The 17,016-nt window shown below is 50.9% G+C and overlaps 1 protein-coding gene across 2 annotated transcripts in view; it reads right to left on the bottom strand.

The window, feature by feature from the left end:
- The window catches only part of ATP13A2 (ATPase cation transporting 13A2), a 114,222-nt gene that overhangs the window by 76,601 nt on the left and 20,605 nt on the right, over window positions 1-17,016 (bottom strand). Inside the window, exon 1 of one of the 2 annotated variants that reach the window (XM_088463233.1) lies at window positions 1,222-1,260. The exons of the other annotated variant lie outside the window; for it this stretch is intronic. The gene's annotated coding sequence lies outside the window, so the exon portion shown is untranslated. Of the gene's footprint in view, window positions 1-1,221; window positions 1,261-17,016 lie in introns of those variants that run through there. 2 annotated transcript variants of the gene reach the window in all.

Genomic DNA, 17,016 nt, shown 5'->3' with positions numbered 1-17,016 from the left:
TATATTCCATTCAGTATACAGACAGCACAGACATATGTACACACAGTATATATTCCATTCAGTATACAGACAGCAGAGACATATGTGCACACAGTATATATTCCATTCAGTATACAGACGGCACAGACATATGTGCACACAGTATATATTCCATTCAGTATACAGACGGCACAGGCATATGTACACACAGTATATATTCCCTTCAGTATACAGACAGCACAGACATATGTACACACCGTATATATTCCATTCAGTATACAGACAGCACAGGCATATGTGCACACTGTATATATTCCATTCTCTAAGTATAGTCAGATGCACAGAGTATACAGACTGCACAGACATATGTGCACACAGTATATATTCCATTCCCTAAGTATAGTCAGATGCACGCAGCACAGAGTATACAGACTGCACAGACATATGTGCACACTGTATATATTCCATTCTCTAAGTACAGTCAGATGCACAGAGTATACAGACTGCACAGGCATATGTGCACACAGTATATATTCCATTATCTAAGTATAGTCAGATGCACGCAGCACAGAGTATACAGACAGCACAGACATATGTGCACACTGTATATATTCCATTCTCTAAGTACAGTCAGATGCACAGAGTATACAGACTGCACAGGCATATGTGCACACAGTATATATTCCATTATCTAAGTATAGTCAGATGCACGCAGCACAGAGTATACAGACAACACAGGCATATGTGCACACTGTATATATTCCATTCTCTAAGTACAGCCAGATGCACAGAGTATACAGACAGCACAGGCATATGTGCACACAGTATATATTCCATTATCTAAGTATAGTCAGATGCACGCAGCACAGAGTATACAGATAGCACAGGCATATGTACACACAGTATATATTCCATTCCCTAAGTACAGTCAGATACACGCAGCACAGAGTATACAGACAGCACAGGCATATGTGCACACAGTATATATTCCATTCTCTAAGTACAGTCAGATGCACGCAGCACAGAGTATACAGACAGCACAGGCATATGTACACACAGTATATATTCCATTCAGTATACAGACAGCACAGGCATATGTACACACAGTATATATTCCATTCAGTATACAGACAGCACAGCCATATGTGCACACAGTATATATTCCATTCTCTAAGTACAGTCAGACGCACGCCGCACAGAGTATACAGACAGCACAGACATATGTGCACACAGTATATATACCATTCTCGAAGTACAGTCAGACGCACGCAGCACAGAGTATACAGACAGAACAGGCCTGTGCACATCTATACATAGCATAAAATAAAGTCCCAGGTAGGTGTCTGTCTGTGTGTTCGGCTAATCTAGAGAACCACTGGACGGATTTTGAAGCAGTTGTCATGTTCTATAGAGCACAGGTTCTCAAGCTCGGTTCTCAGGACCACAAACAGTGCCTGTTTCCAGGTCTAATCACAGAATGGAAAATTAAATAATTAGCTCCACCTGTGTACCTTTTACACTGTGTCAGTGAGTAATGACTACACCTGTGCACCTGCTGAGTGACATGGAAAAAGTGACCTGTGTGGGGTCCTGAGGACCGAGTTTGAGAACCACATTGATACGTATTATCAGTTTTCTCCAGGAAATCTGATGTAAGCTCTGTTTACTGTTACAAAATGTCAGTTTTTCCTTTATTACGGTTCCTATTTTATTTATGTGATAAACGATTCATTAATTTTAAGTACAATTCCCGGTAAGTGTCGGCTTTGGTATGGCAATAAATAAAGCACAGGGACAGATACTTTACGTGACTGGAGGTCCCCTAAATGGAGACTGTTTTTCGCATGGACAACATTACGTGGCGCTTTGGCGTGTCACGTCAAAACGATATCTTTTCCTAGTGACGTCAGAATGAAAAAAACTTAAGCTGGCCACACACTAGACCAATTTACATCCTACTAGTTGATTGGTTGGAATGACAATCTGGTGAGGGATGAAAGCAAATGACAATCAGCAATTTGCTCCCAAACGCTGGAAAATGGACAAAAACTGTTGTTTGAACAAATAGTTTAGATCAAACATTTAACAAACTTGTCTGACGTCATTTTCATCTGTTTTCTGTCATTTAGGAGCAAATTGCTGATCATCATTTACTCCCATACGTTACCAGATTTTCATTCCAACCAATCAACTAGTTGGATGGTGGGATGAAAGTTGGTCTAAAGCTGGCCACACACTAGACCAACTTACATCCAACCAGCCAACTTGTTGATTGGTTGGAATGAAAATCTGGTAAGGTATGGGAGTAACTGATGATCAGCAATTTGCTCCTAAATGACAGAAAACAGATGAAAATGACGTCAGACAAGTTTGTTAAATGTTTGATCTAAACTATTTGTTCAAACAACAGTTTTTGTCCATTTTCCGGCGTTTGGGAGCAAATTGCTGATTGTCATTTGCTTTCATTCCTTACCAGATTTTCATTCCAACCAATCAACTAGTTGGCTGGTTGGACAGATAATCTTTAGATGTGTGGCCAGCTTAAGTGTGTATGCAGCTTTAGAAGGTCTCAGTTAAAAAAGACTCGGCGTAAATTCAAAATGGCTCTTGTGCGAAGCCGTGGGGCGGGTCGCTAGTAGTAAGGTCCGGCTCTACCTGGTAATATAGCATTTCCGCTAGGCTGTTTTAGCGGGGCACAGCGCCCTGCCCTCCTTCTGGAGGGCAAAAAGCACCCTGCCCTCACAGCCTGCGGGTGCCGTCTTCACCCGTGGGTCGCAGTGTCCCGCGGGTGGAGAAATGTTTTAGCGGGGCGCAGCGCCCTGCCCTCCTTCTGGAGGGCAAAAAGCACCCTGCCCTCACAGCCTGCGGGTGCCGTCTTCACCTGTGGGTCGCAGTGTCCCGCGGGTGGAGAAATGTGCGGTGACCCGGTCACCGCTGGAGAATAGACGCCGGGCGCATGCGCCCAGCATCTATTCTCCCTCTCTGCCGAGCTTGGGGGCTGCCTGGCGTGTCCGTAAGTGCCGGGCACGCCCCCAAGTGTGACGAAAAGAAGACGCGTCTTATAGACACGCCCCCTTTCTGGTGGCCACGCCCCCTTTTCAGGCACGCGCACAAAAGGTGCCCCCTCTAGCTCCGGCGCCCTGCCTGCCGCTGGAGCTAGAGTGAACACTGTAATAAGCGATATGGCTGGGCGCCAGCACGGTAAACTCACATGAAGTTTGAGACCCTGAAACGTTGCTGCTATTATAAGTCGCTGTTGTGATTATTTGAGAGCATTGAGTGCTGCACCATTACGGGAGTATGTATAAAATATATTATATACACACACGCGCGCGCCTTTATATTGGTTACAGAATTCTTATATGTACAGTACATGCAAGTGATTTAGATTTAAAAAAAAAAAAAAAAGTATCACTAATTACAGTAATATACTGCAGGTGTTTATGGGAGGATACATTAATAATCTGCAATTATGGTGCCAAATGAACGTTGCCCTAGAAAAAAGGAAGTGTGAGGTTCTGGGCTGTAAAAGTTTATTGGTCACTGTATATAAATCCTCCGATATCCCCGACTGACTGACAAGTTTACACAGTGCCCGACTGGAGCTGCACCAAATTACTCTTAATAAAAAGGGCCCTTACTAATATGTAATCCTAATACTAAAGGTTACACACGTAACGATTTAACTATAACGACGTCGTTATCGTTAAAAAAAAAAAAAGCGTTCATTCTTTGGGGGTGAACGATAATCGTTCATGCGCGCTCCCGTTTGTAGTTCATCGTCCATTCTGACTGTCCAACATAACGATTTTCGTTCAAGAAAATCGTTCATGTTGTACAGAATGAACGATGAAACGATGTCCATTCACTGTATGCATGATTAAAAAATCGTTCATGAAAATCGTTCATTAATTTAGTAACCAACGATTATGGTAAACGATTTTCATTCACTTCTTCAAGGGAAAATCTGAACGAAAATCGTTGGTTACTAACATCGTTACTTATGTATGCAGCTTAACACCACAGGGGAAGTGGGAGATCGATGGCACTTCTACATGAGTCGATATTTCTGCCATTTGGCCACTAGAGTTAAAGCAGCGGAAGCAAAGCCAATCTCGTCACTTGCCGCAGCTCTCAGGCTATTATATTAGCTTTGCCCCCTAGGATGTGTTTTATTTTGCAGAGATAAGAGACCATACTGTACGCACATTGCTACGTGCAGGTGAGACCATCTTGGCCAGCGATACAGTCTCAGAGTGATTTGCAGTACGCATCCTGCGCATTTGCTAAAGGCGGTCCGTGGAGCAGAGGCAGCCATTATTATTATCGGCTGACGCAGCCTAATAAGCAGCATTTTCTGGACTGTGGGTTCCGCCTACAACATGGCGGAATAAGTGACAGGTGCACTCTAATTTGGAAGCTACAGGTAATGCAGAAAAAGTCTATGCAAAATGAACCCATAACCTGCAGAAACAATGTGCTGTGCATGTATTATTAGAGAATACAATCTAAGTTAATAAATACACTTCATAAAACAGTTAAAAAATAGTTAATAACATCCAATTCATAGCACAGTAAGAGTAGAATAACAAAACAAAAAAATATGAGATATGGTAAGAACTTACCCTTGTTATCTCTATTTCTACGAAGTCCATAGGGTTCCACAGGATACCTTGGGGTATAGGTGTGACGTCAGTCGCAGGGCACCAAAGAGTTAAGCTTTCAGCCTCCCAGGATGCACTAGGTCCCCCTCCTATACCCCGCCCCCGAGCCAAGGCACCTCAGTTAGTTACCAAGCCATAGGCCGGAGGAGGAGAAGGAAGAGAGAGAACAAAGATCTGGACACATACAAGAATCACATTCTCACCAGAGGGAGACGGAAAACCGGTGACCAGAGCAAAGCCCATCTGCAGCACAGGTGCGACAGGGCGGGAGTCCTGTGGAACCCTATGGACTTCGTAGAAATAGAGATAACAAGGGTAAGTTCTTACCATATCTCATATTTTCTACTTCAGGGTCCATAGGGTATCCACAGGATACCTTGGGGATGTCCCAAAGCAGTATCCTTTAAGGGTGGGGACGCTCCTGTGCAGAAAGGAGAATCCGCCGCCCGAAGGAAGCATCCTGAGAGGCGAAGGTGTCAAACCTGTAATACCTCACGAAGGTATGGACAGAAGACCACGTAGCAGCCTTGCAGATCTGAACTGCCGAGGCACCACGTCGAGCTGCCCACGAAGGACCCACAGACCTAGTGGAATGAGCCTTCAGAGAAGGAGGGACCGGTAGGCCTTCATGAAGATAAGCTTCAGAAATAGCCATACGGATCCAGGCTGCCAAAGTTTGCTTTGAAGCAGGCCAACCCTTTTTACGGAAGCCAAAGAGGACAAACAAAGCGTCCGACTTCCTAAACGAAGAAGTGCGGTCAACATAAGTCCTTAAGGCCCGCACAACATCCAAAGAGGCCTCACCCACGGAAAGTCCCGGTGAGTTAAAGGCCAGAACAACTAGCCAAATCCCAAGGCGCCACAGGTGGAACAAAGGGCGGCTGAATGCGGAGAACACCCTGCATAAAGGTGCGCACATCTGGGATTGTAGCAATCCTACGGTGAAACCAGACAGATAGGGCCGAAACCTGTACCTTCAAAGAAGCAAGGCGAAGCCCATGATCTAGTCCCGCTTGCAGGAAGGCGAGAATCCGAGACAGACGAAACTCCCGCGGTGCATAACCTCTCGGTCGACACCACTGGAAGAACGTATGCCACACGCGATGGTATATCCTCGCGGAAGACGGTTTCCGAGCTCGTAACATGGTCCGCACCACAGAGCTGGAAAACCCCCGGGACCTCAGCATGGCCGTCTCAACAGCCACGCCGTCAAAGACAGCCGAGTCAGGTCCGGGTGAAGGCAAGGACCCTGAGACAGAAGGTCCGGTCGTAGCGGCAACCGCAGAGGAATGTCCACGGACAGACCCTGAAGGTCTGAGAACCAGTGCCGTCTGGGCCACGCGGGAGCTATCAACAGGAGCGTCCCTCCTTCCTGTTTGAATTTCCGGATTACCCGTGGAAGAAGGGAGACCGGAGGGAACAGGTATGCGAACCGGAACGTCCACCGGACGGACAGAGCATCCACCAGAGACGCCCCTTCGTCTCTTGTGCGAGACCCGTACACCGGCAACTTGTTGTTGTGCCGGGACGCCATGAGGTCGATTTCTGGAAGACCCCACCTGTCCACCAGTAGTTGAAAAACGTCCGGGTGCAGGGACCATTCCCCCGGATGAACGTCCTGGCGACTTAGAAAGTCCGCCTCCCAATTGAGCACTCCCGGGATGAAGACCGCTGATATGGCCGGAAGATTGCGCTCCGCCCAAACCAGGATCCGAGAGACCTCTACGAGAGCCGCCCGACTGCGAGTTCCTCCTTGCCTGTTTATGTAGGCCACGGTGGTAGCGTTGTCCGACTGGACCTGCACCGGGCGACCCTGGAGAAACCGCTGTGCCTGCTGGAGAGCATTGAAGACCGCACGGAGTTCCAAGATATTTATTGGAAGCTCCGCTTCTGTCGGCGTCCACCTGCCCTGGAACAAGTGTGGACCCGAAACTGCTCCCCAGCCCCGAAGACTGGCGTCCGTTGTCAACAGGACCCAATTTGGAACCCAGAACGGACGTCCCTTGTTGAGGTGGGTCGTCTGTAACCACCACGTAAGGGACAGGCGAACCTCCTGGGTGAGCACAATCGTCTGGGACTTCAGAGACTGAGTCAGCCCGTTCCACTTGGACAGGATCAGGTGCTGCAGAGGTCTGGAGTGAAACTGGGCGTATTCCACCATGTCGAACACCGACACCATGGAGCCCAGTAACCTCATCGCCGAGTGTAAGGACACCCGGCGGCTGTGCAGACAACTGCGCACCCTTGACTGTAAAGCAGAGATCTTGTCCTCCGTCACGAAGATCCTTTGCTGTCCCGAGTCCAATAAGGCTCCAAGATGCAGAATCCTCCGAGACGGGATTAGAGTGGACTTCTGCCAGTTGATTAGCCAGCCGTGCCGTTGCAGCAGTGCAATGGTCAGGTCCAAGTGGCGTAACAGGAGCTCTGGAGATCCTGCCACCAATAACAGGTCGTCCAAATACGGCAACATGCGGACTCCCTGCAGCCGCAGAGAAGCCGCCATGACCGCCATCACCTTGGTGAAAACACGTGGTGCTGTTGCCAGGCCAAAAGGTAACGCCCGAAACTGGAAGTGGTCGCTGCTGATTGCAAACCTGAGGAACTGTTGATGGCGCCAAAGAATAGGGACATGCAGGTAAGCGTCCTGTATGTCCAATGACACCAAGTAGTCCCCAGGTTCCAGCGCCAGAATGATGGACCGTAGGGTCTCCATCCGAAACTTCGGGACCCGCAAAGACTTGTTGAGTGCTTTGAGGTTGAGAATCGGACGATATGACCCATTGGGTTTCTGTACCAAAAATAGATTTGAATAGAAACCCTGGCCCCTCTGGGAGAATGGAACCGCCACTATAACTCCAGCCTGGAGCATAGTGTGCAATACCTTCCGCAGCTCCGTAGCCTTGTTCCGGTCTGATGGGAGACCCGTGGTGAAGAAGCGAGCCGGGGGTCTGTGCCGGAAGGAGAGGGCGTATCCGTGGGAAACCACCTCCAGAACCCAAGTGTCTGTCGTAGTGGTCGACCAACACTGGGCGAACTGTAGCAGGCGGCCTCCCACCCTGGGATCCCCCAAAGGGAGGCCCGGACCGTCAGGCCGCAGGCTTGTCATCTGGCTTGGGGGCCGGACGTCTGGTACTCCATGCCTGCTTCCGGGGCTTGACCGATTTCTTAGGGCCAGCCTGTCGAGGAAACGACTGTGGTTTGGGCCTGCCCTGGGCCCTAGATGACCGAAAGGACGATGGTCCCGAACCAGAAGGAGCAGCGGCCGACGGGAGACAGGCAGATTTGGCTGCCGCCAGCGTGGCCACAATCTTATCCAGATCCGGACCGAAGAGAACTTCTCCGGTAAACGGCAACGCTTCCAGACCTTTCTTGGAATCTGCGTCCGCCTTCCAGGATCGCAGCCACAAGGTGCGACGAGCAGCTACCGCTGCTGAAGAAATTCTAGACACCAGAGTACTAATGTCTAGAGCCGCCTCGTTGATGTAGGTGGCCGAATCACGGAGATTGCCAATCAACTCCGCCTGATCGGCCGGACAGTCGGATTCAAAAGAAGCCTCTAATGAATCCGCCCAGCGCTCCATCGCTCTGGCAACCCAGCAAATGGCCATAGCCGGCCGTGCTGCCCCCCCTGCAAGGGAATAAGCGGACTTCAGGCAGATTTCTACCTTGCGGTCCGTAGCATCCTTAAGGGAGGACATGGATGGCATCGGCAATGTGGCACTACGGACAAGACGGGTCACGTGAGAATCCACCTGTGGAGGGGATTCCCACTTCGCAAAATAATTATCCGCGAACGGATAAGCCACCGCCAGGCGTCTCTGCGGCTGGTATCTTTTGCCAGGTTGTTTCCACGCCTCCTCTAAATGGTCCACCAACTGACCCGAAAGAGGAAAGACTGTGGCATCGCCCTTCACATCTTTGAAAAAGGCATACTTAGATTTAGCCGCTGGGGGAACTTCGTCCTCAATCACCAAGGCTGTGCGGACCGCCCGAATAAGTCCAGGAATATATACTTTGGACTTAGCATCAGCGTCCTTAGTATGGAGAGGTTCCTGATCGTAAGGATCTAGAATCTCCCCATCATCAGACGTCCCTTCGTCATCCTCATAAGGAGCGGACAGAGACGCCACCGGCCTTTTATGAGACCGCATCACAGACTCCCCTTGCAACACATCCGACAAGTGCTGTACAGAACTCGTCAGGGAGTTAACCCACGCTGGCTCCTGAGAACCCGGGAGCGGGGAAATAGGGAGACTGTGGGGTACCACCAATTGTCGTGGGAACCCCTGCATGGGTGACGACACCACAGACTGCTGGGACAAACCCATCGGAGTAAACGCGGGCTGCGGAGCTAACTGGCCCACTAAAGCTGTTAACGCCTGAGCGAAACAAGCCCAGGGCGGCTCCTGTACCGGTGCTGTAACCGTAATAGGCCGCGCCATGGACAAACACTGCCGGCAAAGGCCCTCCGCACTACCCTCCCCCTCCGCTAACGGTACTTTGCACGTGGTACACTGTAGCCGGAGGGGAAAATCACTTTCAGACATGATGGCACCACGTATGTGACCTCTCTCACCAATTAAGTATTAAATAGGCGAGAGACCACCCTGCAGCACCGCACCGCAAGGGCTTTAGCAGAAAGAACAGGGACAGTAATAAAGCTGACAGTTTAGAGAAGAAAAGATTACAGGCAGCAGCGCTAGCACAGTCACATACAATGCAGAAAAATAACAATTCCTGCACTAACAGCGCTGATCACTCAACTACACAGACACAGGGCCTGGTAGGACACAGCGCTGCATACACAGACCTGACCACAGCGGAGGAGAGGTATGCGGGGGGACCCAGACCACGATGCTTCCTTCCAGCGCTTCCAGCAGCGTTCACCATGCGTTCTGGAGAAGATGGCCGCCGAGGAGCAGAGAGGAGGCTGGCCTGGGGGAGGAGCGCTGCCACAGGACCAGTCGGCAGCATGCAGAGAGGGCTGTGTGCAGCGGGGGAGGCGCCGGCTGTGAGACAGGGAAGGCGCGCTCCCCTGGCATGCATTTAACCCCTGGGACGCCGCAGCGCTACCGCTCTGCTGCGGTCCGCTGTCCCAGGGGGTAGTGGAAGCGCAGGTTGGTCGCCTGGCTCCACGCTGCAGCCAGTCCCCAGGGAGCCCCCTGCCTGGGGACTTAGGACCATGTGATCAGCGGGGACCCACCGCGGGACCCCGCTGCTTACCTCTGTCCCCCTTGAATCCGGCCATGGTCCGGAGCATCTGGGGTCACCGCTAGCTGTGACCCCAGACGCCCACCAGCATCCGCGGATCAGTACCGGCGTTCTGGTACCGGTGGGGTGTAGGGAAGACAGCATGGACGTCAGGACTGACTGTCCATGCTGTTCATCCAGTTGTGCAGCCACAGCTGCATGAAGAATAAGCTTCAGGGGCTCTTCTAGCCCCCACTCCAACAGGTGCACCCGACTCCGGCCGGGCACCAAACTAAACTGAGGTGCCTTGGCTCGGGGGCGGGGTATAGGAGGGGGACCTAGTGCATCCTGGGAGGCTGAAAGCTTAACTCTTTGGTGCCCTGCGACTGACGTCACACCTATACCCCAAGGTATCCTGTGGATACCCTATGGACCCTGAAGTAGAAAAACAAGGTTTTAAAAAATAAAATAAAAAAGTTGTAAAAAGACAGTGGCCCTCATTCAGAGGCGGTCGCAAGAAGCGATCGCTCTCTCTGACTGAGGGCGGGCGCTTCTATTTTTTTTTTGTGCGGCCTCCTGGTCGCTAACTAAGCTGTGGGGTACCACCCACAGCTTAGCGACCGACCAGGGTGATGGTCGTGATGGTCAGACCCTAAGGTTGGGTCTCGGCACCCGCAAGCCCCAGGGAGCTTCCTGCTCTGATCGAGCAGGAAACTCCCCAATGACATCACTGCTGTCAGTGCGGCCGCCCACAAAACGGCAAGCGTTCCGTCAGGAATGCCTCCGTTTGTGTAACCACCCCCCGCCCCGCCTACAAAACGGGGCGAGCTGTCGATCAACATCGACAGCCGCCCCTTTTGTAGTGAGCTCCGGAGCAAGAGAGTTTATCTCTCGCTCCGGGGCTTGCGCACGCGCAGTGCAACCGCTGCGCGTGCGCAGGACCAAAACATCGAGTCAGTTGCGAGCGCTCAGCGCTTGCGACCGACTCTGAATGAGGTCCAATATCTAGTAGTCCTCCCTCTGCAGTGCCCCCAGTAGTAATTCCCCCCCTGCAGTGCCCCCAGTAGTAATCCCCCCACTGCAGTGCCCCCAGTAGCAGTCCTCCCTCTGCAGTGCCCCCCAGTAGTAGTCCCCCCCTCTGCAGTGCCCCCAGTAGTAGTCCCCACTATGCATTGCCCTTAGTGACACCCCCCTATGCAGTGCCCTAGTAACAACCCCCTCTTATACAGTGCCCCAGTAGTGGTCCCCCTGTGTAGTGTCCCTTTAATCAGTGCCCCCAGAAGTGGTCACCCCCTATGCATTGCCCCCAGTAGCTGTCCCTCCAGTAGTAGTCCCCCCTATGCAGTGACCCCAGTAGTAGTCCCCACTATGCATTGCCCCTAGTAGCGGTCCCATCCTGTACAGTGCCCCAGTAGTGGCCCCCCATACAGTGTCACCAGTAGCGGCCACCCCCACCTAATGCAGTGCCTCCACAGTACCGGCCACCCAAACTATGCAGTGCCCCCACACTGTCCCCAGTAGCGGCCACCCCCCCTATGCAGTGCCCCTTAAAAAGAAAAAAAGCGCAACTTACCTGATCCACGCTCCTCCAGGCCCGGGAGAGACGTCATTACGTCTCTCCCATCACCTGCTGCGGGGTGAGCCGGAAGGCGGAGCTCATGTGTATTTGTTACTCTGTAGTGTGGACCACGCTCGTGGTCTGCACTAAAGGGCCCGAGGGGTTGCTGAAAATCTGGTCGCCATGGCGACCTGGCCCCCGGATTTTGTCGAGCCTTGATATATATTTGAAACTGCATTGATCCAACGACCGCACATGGGGAGCACATGGTTTGTGACCATATTATCTAAATATAAAGAACACAGAGACTCTGCACTCACTGTAATAAAGCATGGGGTTTTGGAATAATTATATATATTTCTATATGCAAACGTTATCGTTCAGATCTGGGAAAAAATCTGACCGTGTGTATGCACCATATCTGTGTGGAATCTGTCCTACACATGTAGGAGGGTCCTGCTCTGCAAAGGTCGCTCGCAATGATCTGATGAAATGAGTAAAGAAACATTAATGCAGTGTCTATGCATAGGATATGGGAGTGGAGAAAAACTTTTTAGGTTATTTTACCAGTATGGCGGCCATCTTGGAGTTGGCCATCTTAGATGCCATTCAAATTTTTCTAATTGGGAAAGTAGTCATGTGACATACCGTACAGATGCAGAAAAACAATGGTGTTCTCCGTTTTAACGTGTCTTTAACTGAGTTTTCTTTTGCAGGTAGTGACCTTAATGACAATGGCACTAACACAAACACAACGTGTTGAGATTGTCTTGATATCTGGAGAAGGAAGCACACCTGCTACTGCAACCAACGCCAAACTCCTTTCCCAATGTACAGAGACCGGATCGGTTGCAGATAACCCAAAAAGTGGACGACCAAAAACCGTTAAAGATGAAGCAACTGCTGTGCTGGCGTCATTTACATACACCCCACACATATCGTCTCTCCTGTGATATATCATTTACTGACAGCAGGGTGTGACCCATATTGTACATGGCGCCAGCTTATAATATTAATGCCAAATTTACGGAGACAGAGAGAAGGAAAGAGGGAGAGAGAGAGAGAGAGAGAGAGAGAGAGAGGGGGGGAGAGATAGAAAGAGGAGAGAGGGAGAGGAGAGATAGGTGGGAAAGAGGGGGAGAGGGAGGGAGAGAGAAAGAGGGGGAGAGGGAGGGAGAGAGAGAGGGAGAGAGAAAGGGAGAGGGAGAGAGAGAGGGGGAGGAGAGAGAGAGAGGGAAAGAGGTGGAGAGGGAGGGAGAGAGAGAGGGAGAGGGAGAGAGAGAGGGAGGAGAGAGAGAGAGGGAAAGAGGTGGAGAGGGAGAGAGAGAGAGAGAGAGGGGGGGAGAGATAGAAAGAGGAGAGAGGGAGAGGAGAGATAGGTGGGAAAGAGGGGGAGAGGGAGGGAGAGATAGAAAGAGGAGAGAGGGAGAGGAGAGATAGGTGGGAAAGAGGGGGAGAGGGAGGGAGAGATAGAAAGAGGAGAGAGGGAGAGGAGAGATAGGTGGGAAAGAGGGGGAGAGGGAGGGAGAGAGAAAGAGGGGGAGAGGGAGGGAGAGAGAGAGGGAGAGGGAGAGGGAGAGAGAGAGAGAGAGAGAGAGAGAGACCAGGCTTATATCAGAGGGACACTAACTGGTTTCACGGCTGCAGGCTGTGTCCTACATCTCCCCACGGTGACAGGGAATTTACATAGCGTTTAGGGAGGTCTAACCCGCATCACCCCCAGGCGTCTCGTTACAGCGACACCAAGAGAAAGTCTCACTGAGCAGGTAAAACAAGACTCCTTACCTGGGACGTGTGGTGCATCCATCACTTATAGAATATGCAGATCAGCAGCACCTGGTGGCCCCTACATCTCAGGCCTGGGGCCGAATCCTCTCCATCACTAGCTGTGTGTTGCTAGGTGACCTGGAAGCTGCCGCATGAAGAGGACACTTATCCCTTTCCCCCGGCTTCATTAAACAAATCAAAGAGTCGAGTAGCCGAGTTGTTAGCTCTGCAGCGAGGCAGAACCCAGCTGTATATAGACGACTGTATCTCGCTCTCTCCATCTCTCTACATTATAGCTTATAAAAAGTCATGTCCATCGCCGCTACGTCTGCCGGGGAGGGGGGGGGGGGGACGACAAGTCGGAGAACTTAGAAGTACGCATCGTGCGGTGCCTTTCATCCGCGTCAAAGGCGATGTCTGCTCATTTGCAGAGAGTCATATAGACAAGAGCCACGCTCTACTATCTCTAGGTTCTCAGTGCCGGCACAATGAATAAGCCCCGTCCAGGACATACATTCATCAGCGGTATGACCGGTACAGTTTTCCCATAAGATTACATAAAAGGTAACACAACGGACATTAGATAAAAAGCAGGGGAATAATGGAAAGAGTATGCAGATGGGGCAAGGGAGGGCAAATTGGGATGGAGAGAGGATAGATTGGGCAGTCCTGGGGGAATCGGTATGATTTACCGCCAGACGCATGTCCGGCGGTTGGAATCCCGATACCAGCATCCCGGCAGCAATGGAAATCCAGATCGTCCTCAGGTAAGTATTAGCTAACCTATTCTACCCCCTAACCCTCCCTTAGGGGTGCCTAACCCTAACCTCCCCCCAGGGGTGCCTAACCCTAATCCCCCCTCTAAGTGCCTTAAAACTAACCCCCCCTTCACCACTGCCTAAACCTAAGTCCCCCGGGGGGGCGCCTAACCCTAACCTCCCCCCAGGAGTGCCTATCCCTAACCCTCCCTTTCCCTAGTCTAACCCTAACCCCCCAGGGGGGTGCCTAACCCTAAGACCCCCCACGGGAACCCTAAAGCTAACCCTCCCTCCCCCCAGCGGCTATACGCGCCCGGCGATTGGGATGCCGGGCGTCAGGCTCCCGGCGTATGTCTAATGACAGGCGTCGGCATATCGACGCCTGTCTTTAGACCCTTGCCGGGATATGACAGTCGGGAAGCCGGCTGTCGGGATTAGGTCCGCCGGCTTCCCGACTCATACCGTCCTAGGTATCCTATACTGAAGCTAGGTACATTACAATTCTACAGTAGCGCTGTTGGGTTTCCACGTGGTTGGCTAATAATTGTGTGATACAGAACCCGTGCTATTACGTGTGGCAATAGTCAATCAATTAGGGAACTGAGGGTTTGATCGAGTAGTTGGCCCAAGTAATGTTTTTAGTCCTGAGTTCTAACCCATTCCACCAAGGTGAGATAAAACCTGCATCAAGATCTAAATCAATTATACCACTTTTCCATCAAATTCCCACGTCCAGCCCAGGTCGCTGAACACGGGTTTTAAGCCGGGACACAGTGGCTTGAACCCCGTTTACACCGCAGGCTGGACCCAGGATACTGTTGAGGCTTACACCTGCCGGCACTAGGAGTTTACATCATCTCCAAATGCCGGGAAATGCGCCTCTCCCTATGCTGTGAACGGGACCCGTGTCATATGACCTGGGATACCAGTTTCCACTGAGCTTTACCAGAGCCTTACCCGTGTAAAACCCTGGTTGTTACCCGGGAAGGAATGCTGGGTCAATGAGGTTGACACGGCAAGAACACAGGTTTTAGTGGCAGTGAAAAATGGCTATTACAGCACTCCCACCCTATGCGGAAGCAGGTGCCAGGGGATACGCCATCATGTCGGAGGCTTTCGCTAAGCAAGCTGGGGCACAGATATCACCTTGATTGGGGACTTGATCGCAGCAGCGGATTAAGAACAATTGTGGAAAATGCCAGATCTTTACCCATTGTTACCGCAGGGCCTACAGGTATCTGTACGCTTTGTAAGGGTGCTGAAAGTGTTCTCTAATATGAAATGTGCAAGAGATCGGGGGCCTGTGTCTGCCCAGTCTGTCTGCGCCCTTAGCCAGTATTACTTCTGCGACTCTATGCAAATGCAGCTACAAGCTCTTCCCTGGTGTACAGCCGGGCGTCTGCATGTGCAAGGACCGAGACGCCCACTTTCAGTGTGTTGAGACGCTGGCAACGGTCGTACCATGAAAACTAGCGCCAGCCCCATGCTAGGCATAGACCTCCCCTCCTCACTGCTGAGCTCCAATGCCTGAGCACTTCCTGGACTGGTCACCTGATGGTCAGAGGTGTCCATCAGAGCTCAAGGCACGCCCCTCACAGTGAGGCATGCCTCCATTAGCTCTTTGTCTCTGTGTTTTACTGGCTGCTTCGTGGCCCAGCCCCCAGCACCAGGCAGTGTCTGAGATATCTATAAGTTGTAAATATCTTCTTTGTATTATTCTTATCAGTTTTATAGTCAAAGCTCTGCAGTCTGACAGGAAGTATGACAGGGGAGGCTCTGCCTCCCCTATATGCAGGTCCCTGCACCGAACATATCAGTCGCATAAGGGATCTGATCTGTAGATGCATCCGGTTTCCTGTAAAATTCGGTGACAGAGGTTGCGTAACCTTCCTTAGAGAATAGAGGGACTGTAAATTGGGTCCTAATTAGAGTTTATATCCTCTTCGGGCCTAATCCAGAGATTTACGTAAATTTGATCTGTACATAAATCTCGCAATGCACATGGGCAGATGTTTCTGTAGCATACCAAAGAAAGAAATGGGAGCGCTAATCAATGGCTGCTGATTTTAAAAATATATAGAATTTATTGCTAATTATCACATTAAAACCTAGATCAATCAATCAATAATACACAGATGGATAATAATTTGATAGACAGTACATTACCAACCAACTCAATAATCGATGTCCAGTGTGGTAAATCTTGTCCTCACATCTACCCCTAGCCAGGGTTGCCTACCTTTAACATTCTCTTCCCGGGAGAAGCCCGGGTAAGAGATGCAGCAGGGGGCCGACGGGGGCGGGGCTTGACGATTTGCTTCATTAAGCCCTGCCCCCTCGCGGTAAAATTGCCGCGATTGGGCACAATTTACATAGGGGGCGGGGCCAAATGCTGTGATTCATGCAGAATCACAGCATAAGCCCCGCCCCCTTCCCGGAGACACGCGATTGCCGCGGGTATTCTCCTAATTCTGCCCACTTCACTAGGAAGTGGGCAGAATGCGGGAGAAATGCCTACACTTCCGGGGGTGCGGGGGGTTACCCGAAAAATCGGGAAAGGCATGTATGCCCCTAGCATATAGGGGGAGGATTTGAAAAGCTGCTGCTGCCGACGTGTAAATAATGTCTCCTGGACACTTTGAAAACGTGTCTTCTGTGCACACCTAGCGATCCAGGGTTTTAAAACTATTTCCTGTGCGTCAAAGACGCAGGCTGGCGGTAGCCTGAAACCGGAAGTAGTGAAGCGTGAGGCATCAGTGAATGACATCACACACAGCGCTGCCGGCGGCCTCGAGTGCCGTGGACCAGCAGTAGAGGTCCCTCTGCCTGGTACCTCAGCACCCTGGATTGCTAGGTGTGCACAGCAGACACGCTTTCAAAGTGTCCAGGAGACATTATTTACACGTCGGCAGCAGCAGCTTTTCAAATCCTCCCCCTATATGCTAGGGGTAGAGGTGAGGACAAGATTTACCACACTGGACATCGATTATTGAGTTGGTTGGTAATGTACTGTCTATCAAATCATCTTAAAAAGTCTTGCTGACTGTCTAGTAAATACTAACCCATCCATACTAACTGGCTGCGACTGCCTACTAACGTT

This window comes from Taudactylus pleione, unplaced genomic scaffold (assembly GCF_031769625.1).
Source record: "Taudactylus pleione unplaced genomic scaffold, aTauple2 ptg001334l, whole genome shotgun sequence".
Classification (NCBI taxonomy): Eukaryota; Metazoa; Chordata; class Amphibia; order Anura; family Myobatrachidae; genus Taudactylus; species Taudactylus pleione.
The sequence above is the reverse complement of the archived record's forward strand: the minus strand, read 5'-3'. Positions and strand labels throughout refer to the sequence as shown.